Source organism: Haematobia irritans, chromosome 1, assembly GCF_050003625.1.
Source record: "Haematobia irritans isolate KBUSLIRL chromosome 1, ASM5000362v1, whole genome shotgun sequence".
NCBI lineage: Eukaryota > Metazoa > Arthropoda > Insecta > Diptera > Muscidae > Haematobia > Haematobia irritans.
In genome coordinates, this window is record NC_134397.1 from 217,744,456 (window position 1) to 217,752,287 (window position 7,832).

The following is a 7,832-nucleotide window of genomic DNA, read 5'->3' on the forward strand; positions in this document are numbered from 1 at the left end:
GATTAAGATTCAGGCTCACTGAGGCTATTCAGTCCATTGTGATACCACATTAACTAAAAGTACCTATTACATATGGGCACTTCTAGTTTTAACCGCTGAACCTTCTTGATTATTTTTCTTTGTTGAAGCATCCAGATTGTTCCAAAAACATTAGCAGACTGCTTAAGTTAACGTTTTTCAGATCCGCGAGTAATCTGAAGCTATATGCTCCTAAAAGTTTCTTGCGCTTTACACAAAATGCAGAACACTCACACAAGAGGTGTTTAATAGATTCCTTTTCCTCCGCATCATGACAGCTCATACAATAGTCATTATACTTCGCGCCTATAGTTTTTGCAAAATCGCCTATCAGGCAGCGACCCGTTATAGCAGATATCAGGAGTGATATCTGACGTCTCGAGAACACTAGCATATCTAGTATGCGGTTTAAGTTTAAATGGGGCCATATTTGCTTGGTGTCGTTTCAGCCCTTGCAATTTGCCATCATAACAGTCTTCTCACGCAGCATGAGCTTGCAGGTAGCCAGGGGCATACCAACAGATTCTAGTTCCCCTGGAATATGTAAGTTAGTCCCTAACCTTGCCAACTCATCCGCTTCGCAGTTCCCCGGTATGTTCCTATGGCCAGGCACCCATATTAGGTGAATATTGTACTGCTCAGCCATCTCATTGAGAGATTTGAGGCAGTCGATGGCCGTTTTTGAGTTGAGGAACATAGAGTCCAAGGATTTTATTGCAGGTTGACTGTCTGAGTATATATTAATGCACACATTTTTTGGAACATTACTTCTCAGCCAATTCGCCACCTCTCTTATTGCTAATATTTCAGCCTGAAAAACACTACAGTGATTAGGTAATCTTTTCGAAATTCCAGATCATTAGAATATACTCCGAAACCCAATTGTCCATCCAATTTGGAGCCATCAGTGTAGAAATCTATATATTCTTTATTCCCCGGGGTCTGTGTGCACCACGCCTCACTGTTGGGGATTAGTGTCTCAAACTTTTTGTCGAAAAGTGGACTCGCCAAAGTGTAATACACGTAATACGTTAGGCACATCTGGCATTATTTTGAGGACCGAACTGTGACCGTAACTTTTTTCCGACCACAGCGATAGCACAGCCGTTGTTGCAGCTTATTGTTTGGCCAAAATGTCTAAAGGCAATAGATGCAGCATGACATTAAGGGAATTTGTTCCTGTCTTGCTGAATGCGCCTGAGATACACAAACACGCCATACGCTGAACTTTGTCGAAACTTGTTGGCTGGTGAAGTGCCGACCACCAGACTACAACACCATATAGCATTATAGGGGTAACCACTGCCGTGTATAGCCAATGCACAATTTTTGGTTTTAGTCCCCACTTTTTATACCCTTCACCACTACTGTGGTACAGGGTATAATAAGTTTGTGCATTTGTATGTAACGCCAAGAAGGAGTAATCATAGACCAACCTTTTAGTATACGGATCGGCTTAGAATTAAATTCTGAGTCGATTTAGCGATGTCCGTCTGTCTGTCTGTCCGTCTGTCTGTCTGTCTGTCTGTTGATGTATTTTTGTGTGCAAAGTACAGCTCGCAGTTTTAGTCCGATTGTCCTAAAATTTGGTATAGGGTCCTGTTTCGGCTCAAAGACGATCCCTATTGATTTTGGAAAAAATCGGTTCAGATTTAGATATAGCTGCCATATATATTTTTCACCGATCTGATAGACTTCTACAAAATCTATAGACCCAAAATTTAAGTTGGTAAAAATATGGGAAAGATTTAAATCGGAAGCAATTTCAAGGAAACCTCGCAAAAGTTTATTTATGATTTATCGCTCGATATATATGTATTAAAAGTTTAGGAAAATTAGAGTCATTTTTACAACTATTCAACTAAGCAATGGCGATTTTACAAGGAAAATGTTGGTATTTTGACCATTTTTGTCGAAATCAGAAAAACATATATAAGGGAGTTATATCAAAATCTGAACCGATTTCAACCAATTTTGGCACGGATAACTACAATGCTAATTCTACTCCCTATGCAAAATTTTAACTAAATCGGAGTTAAAAATTGGCCACTGTGGTCATATGAGTGTATATCGGGCGAACGATATATATGGGAGCTATATCTAAATCTGAACCGATTTCAATTAAATTTGGCACACTTGACTACACTACTACTTGTACTCCTAGTGCAAAGTTTCAACCAAATTGGGGTAAAACTCTGGCTTCTGGGAACGTATTAGTTCATATCGGGCGAAAGATATATATATATATATATATATATATATATATATATATATATATATATATATATATATATATATATATATATATATATATATATATATATATATATATATATATATATATATATATATATATATATATATATATATATATATATATATATATATATATATATAATATATATATATATATATATATATATATATATATATATATATATATATATATATATATATATATATATATATATATATATATATATATATATATATATATATATATATATATATATATATATATATATATATATATATATATATATATATATATAGGGAGCTATATCTAAATCTGAACCAAAATCAATAGGGTTCTATTCTGACCCAAAACACATACTTGTGCTAAACTTGAAGTCGATTGGACTAAAACTGCGACCTAGACTTTGATTACAAAAATGTGTTCATGGACAGACGGACATGGCTATATCGACTCGGGAGCCCACCCTGAGCATTTTTGCCAAAGACACCATGTGTCTATCTCGTCTCCTTCTGGGTGTTGCAAATATATGCACTAACTTTTAATACCCTGTTCCACAGTGTGACGCAGGGTATAAAAAACGTGTATCGGATTAAGTTTTTATCGGTCCATTTGGTAAGGCCTCCATATAGGCCGATTTCACTTCTTGAGGGTATAGAATGCGCACTGACTCTAAAACTCAATTAAAAATGGTTCTTATAAATCCAAAACCTGATATATTCTTCATAGGTAAAATCTTTAAATTTATCTTCGGGAAGTGTACTGGTTGAACTGCTCTGCTTGATCTGTCATCAAACCCCCCTGAAATTTCAAAGGAAACCCTTATATTTGATTCATGGTGGTGGGTATTTAAAATTCGGCCCGGCCGAACTTACTACTGTATATACATGTTACAACTTAAGTCTTCTATAAAGTTTTTATTACGAATAAATAAAGCCAATATTGCTACAACATCCAGTGCTACCATCCTCTTTTGAAAACTCAACTAACCACAATGGACCAACAATTGTCCTTTTAATGAATATAATTATGGCTGGGGTCGGAGGGGAACTGCAACGAAATGGGTAAATGGGTCATTTTGGTTTGCCAAGAGTTTGAGTTAAATCGAAGAACCAAGCAAATACGGAAACACACATGGAAAGCAAATACAACTACCTGCAGGCAGCTACGTCTGGAGAGCTAAAGTAAAATCACCATCATTCTAAGTGGCAGATAAGTAGCAATGGCAGTAGACTATGACAAAATGAAAATGATGACAACAAATTAACGCAGGAACACGCGTACACCACTTGAAGGATAAGAAAAGAGAAACACAAGAAATGCACAGAACAGAAGATATCCTCGCAGCAGTCAAGGCGTCTTGCTTATGCCAACTAAGCAACAACGAGTATTAGGATGTGATTGCAATAGAGCTTGTGTGGAAGTGTGTGTGTGTGCGAAAGCTAACAACCATTGAATTGCCAAAGGACATTTAAGGATACTTAAAGACTAGCCCACCATGAGACCAATGTCAGTGTTACTGAGTTCCTCACAATCAAATTCATCTATCCAATGAACTATAGAGAGACACCAAAGCCAAGGAGCCATGAAGAACACCAATTAAATCTTAAAAGATTTAGTATAGCTTCCACTAATTACTGCCAAGAGAAATGAGACATATCTAGGGCACAATGTTAATGAAAACTAAATCGCAATGTTTTTGCCAAAAAGCAAAATGGCACCAGAGGTCATACAAGACAGTTAATGAAATTTTTTAATTTTAGCAATGAGATGAGAGGGAAACCTAAAAACAGAATTTTTGGCCGTTTGGAAAATGGTATTCTTTCTAGTCCTTTAACACAGCAAGAGATCATCGGATTTAATTGCATTTTTTTTTTTGGTTTTTGGGAATAATGTGATGAGTGGATTTATTTTAATATTTCCGAAAATCGAGATAGAAATTTATTTAGGAGAAGAGGTGGCATTTATTTTTACTAAAGACAAAACACACAGACAAAGTCTTGGTTGTCCGTCTGTCCATGCTAGAGATTCACATCTCACTTTTATTTTTGAAATTTGTATCATTACAACGATTCACGGAAGATGGTCAACTGACTGCAATATATTCTTAATATCATAACCATTTGGATAACCTAAATTTATTTTTTTATTTAAAATAGAATAAGCCACCGAAATAACTGTATTGGCTCAAATGTCAGGCCACCGCTATTGGTAGCTAATCGGCCGTCAATAATGGTGACTTTTTTCTTTAGTGATACCTTTACATATTAGCTTGTTTTTACTCTCCCTTTCGTCAATTGCAATCCCAAACTGTGAGTCTATCAATGGTCATTTATAATCATGGCATTCAACTAAAAACCCCATTGGCAAATCATGGCAAAAGAAATACCTCGAGGGTCCAATTTCCTTTTGATACTCATACAGAATTGTTTGTCTAATGTGAAATATCACTGACAAGAGAACGAATTCAAACAAATGACTAATGAACTGCATAAGGCTTCAGAGGCATATGGGATTTGGTTTACCAACGGGTAAAGAATGTATGGGTTTGTCAAAAAACTTGGAAAAATTATTGCATGTTTCGTTGTGGATGTAAAATAAAATTTTGACAAAATTTTCTATAGAAATAAAATTTAGATAAAATTCCCTATAGAATTAAAATTTAGACACAATTTCCTATCGAAATACAAATTAGATAAAATTTTCCATTGAAATATCATTTTGACAACATTCTCTATAGAATTAAAATTTTGATAATATATAAAACAGTTGACAAAATTTTCTTTAGAAAGAAAATTAAAAAAAAAACAAGTAAGGAAAGTCTAAAGTCGGGCGGGGTCGACTATATTATACGCTTCACCACTTTGTAAGTCAACATTTTCGATACCATATCAAATCCATCCAATGTGTTGGATGCTATATGAATCCATACACATATATTTTGTATATCTGAGCAGATCTGTACAGAGTTATCCAATACTTATATATTTTACATTTAAGTCGGCTAATGCGCTGAGTTGGAACACAATGTTAGTAAAAAAAATATATGAAACATTTAAATATGAACCAATTTTGAGACAACTTCGCAAAAGTGTATTTATGATATATCAGTCGATAGATGTGTAATAGAGTAATAGGAAAATTTGAGTCATTTTGATAAGTTTTCGACTTAGCAGTGGCGATTTGATAAGGAAAATGTAGGTTTCTCGGCCAGTTTTGCCAAAATAGGAAAAACATATATATGAAATCTATATCGAAATCTGAACCGATTGCAATCAAATTTCACATGCATAGTTACTATGTTGAATCTACTCCCTGTGCAAAATTTCACGTAAATCGGATAACAACTTTGACCTCTGTGGTCATATGACGGAAAATCGGTCGAAAGATATATACGGGAGCTATATCTAAATCTGAACCGATTTCAACCAAAATAAACACGCATATGCAGAACCTTAATTCTACTGCCTGTGCAAAGGTTCAAGTTCAATTCTACTCCCACTGCAAAATTTCACGTAAATCAGAGTAACACTTTTGCCTCTGTGGGCATATTAGTCCAAATCGGGCGAATGATATATATGAGACCTATATCTAAATCTGAACCGACTGCAACTAAATTTTGCACAATTAACGATACTATAAAACGTACTCCTTGTGCAAAATTTCAAGCAACTCAGGGCAAAACTCTGGCTTTTGAGGCCATATAAATCCAAATCGGACGAAAGGTATATATGGGAGCTATATCTATATCGGAACCGATTTTAACCAAATTAAGCACACTTAAACGTACTTGTTGTGCAAAATTTGAAGCAAATCAGGTCAAAACTCTGTCTTTTGGGGCCATATAAATCCAAATCGGACGAAAGATATATATGGGAGCTATATCTAAATATGAACCGATTTCAACTAAATTTGGCACAATTAACGATACTATTAAACGTACACCTTGTACAAAATTTTGATCAAATCAGGTCAAAATTCTGGCTTTTGAAGCCATATAAGTCAAAATCGGATGAAAGATATATATGGGAGCTATATATATAAATCTGAACCGATTTCAACTAAATTTGGCACAATTAACGATACTATTAAACGTACTCGTTGTGCAAAATTTGAAGCAAATCAAGGCAAAACTCTCGCTTTTGGGGCCATATAAGTCAAAATCGGACGAAAGATATATATGGGAGCTATATATAAATCTGAACCGATTTAGCTGATATGTGGTAGTATTTACGGGACTGACAAAACATTCAGATGTACAAAATTTGAAGAACGTCGGTTCTTAAATACGTGAATTATGATCAAATCGGTGATAACTATATATGGCAGCTATATCTAAATCTGAACCGATTTTTTCCAAAATCAATAGCGATTGTCTTCTACTCGAAGAAAGACGTTATGTAAAATTTGAGGACGATCGGACTTAAACTGCGACCTGTACTTTGTGCACAAAATTACATATACAGACAGACGGACAGACAGACAGACGGACATCACTAAATCGACTCAGAATTTAATTCTAAGCCGATCGGTATACTAAAAGATGGGTCTATGAACACTATTTCTTGGCGTTACATACAAATGCACAAACTTATTATACCCTGTACCATAGTAGTGGTGAAGGGTATAACAAGTAAGAAGAGTCTAAGGTCGGTCGGGGCCGACTATATTATACCCTTCACCCCTATGTAGGCCAAAATTTCTGTTACCATCTGAACTACTTCACATTTGCTGGAAGCTATATAAAGGAGAAAATTTTTTTACTTCTACAAAATCTCTAGAATTAAAATTTAAATCTGCGAACGCTATCCAGTTAATTGGAGGAAACTTCCATTGAAAATGGGTCTAAAATGTGTAACAGTCTACCATATTTCCCCAACTCTGGTGTACATATATATGGGAGCTATATATAATCTGAACCGATTTTGACTAAATTTGACATGTATAGTTATAATAATAATTCTGCTATCTATGCGAAATTTCACGTAAATGGAAATATAACTTTGGCCCCCCCTAGTCATATGAGTGCAAATCGGACGGAAGATATATATGGGAGCCATATCTAAATCTGAACCGATTTCAACCAAATTTGGCACAATTACCGATACTACTAAACGTACTCCTTGTGCGAAATTTGAAGCAAATCACGGCAAAACCCTGGATTTTGAGGCCAAAGATATATATGGGAGCTGTATCTTAATCTGAACCGATTTTGACCATATTTGGCACATACAATAGTATCGTTAAAAGTACCGTTTGTGCAAAATTTGAAGTATGTCAGGGCTTTTGAGACCATATAAGTCCAAATCGGGCGAAAGATATATGTGAGCTATATCTAAATCTGAACCGATTTTAACAAAATTTGACACACTTAACGATACTACTAAACGTACCCCTTGTGCAAAATTTGAAGCAAATCACGACAAAACGCTGGCTTTTGTGGCCATATAAGTTCAAATCGGACGAAATCTATATATATGGGAGCTATATCTAAATTTGAACCGATTTCAATCAAATTTACCAAGCATTGGTAGAATGTCAATTCTACCCTCTGTGCAAA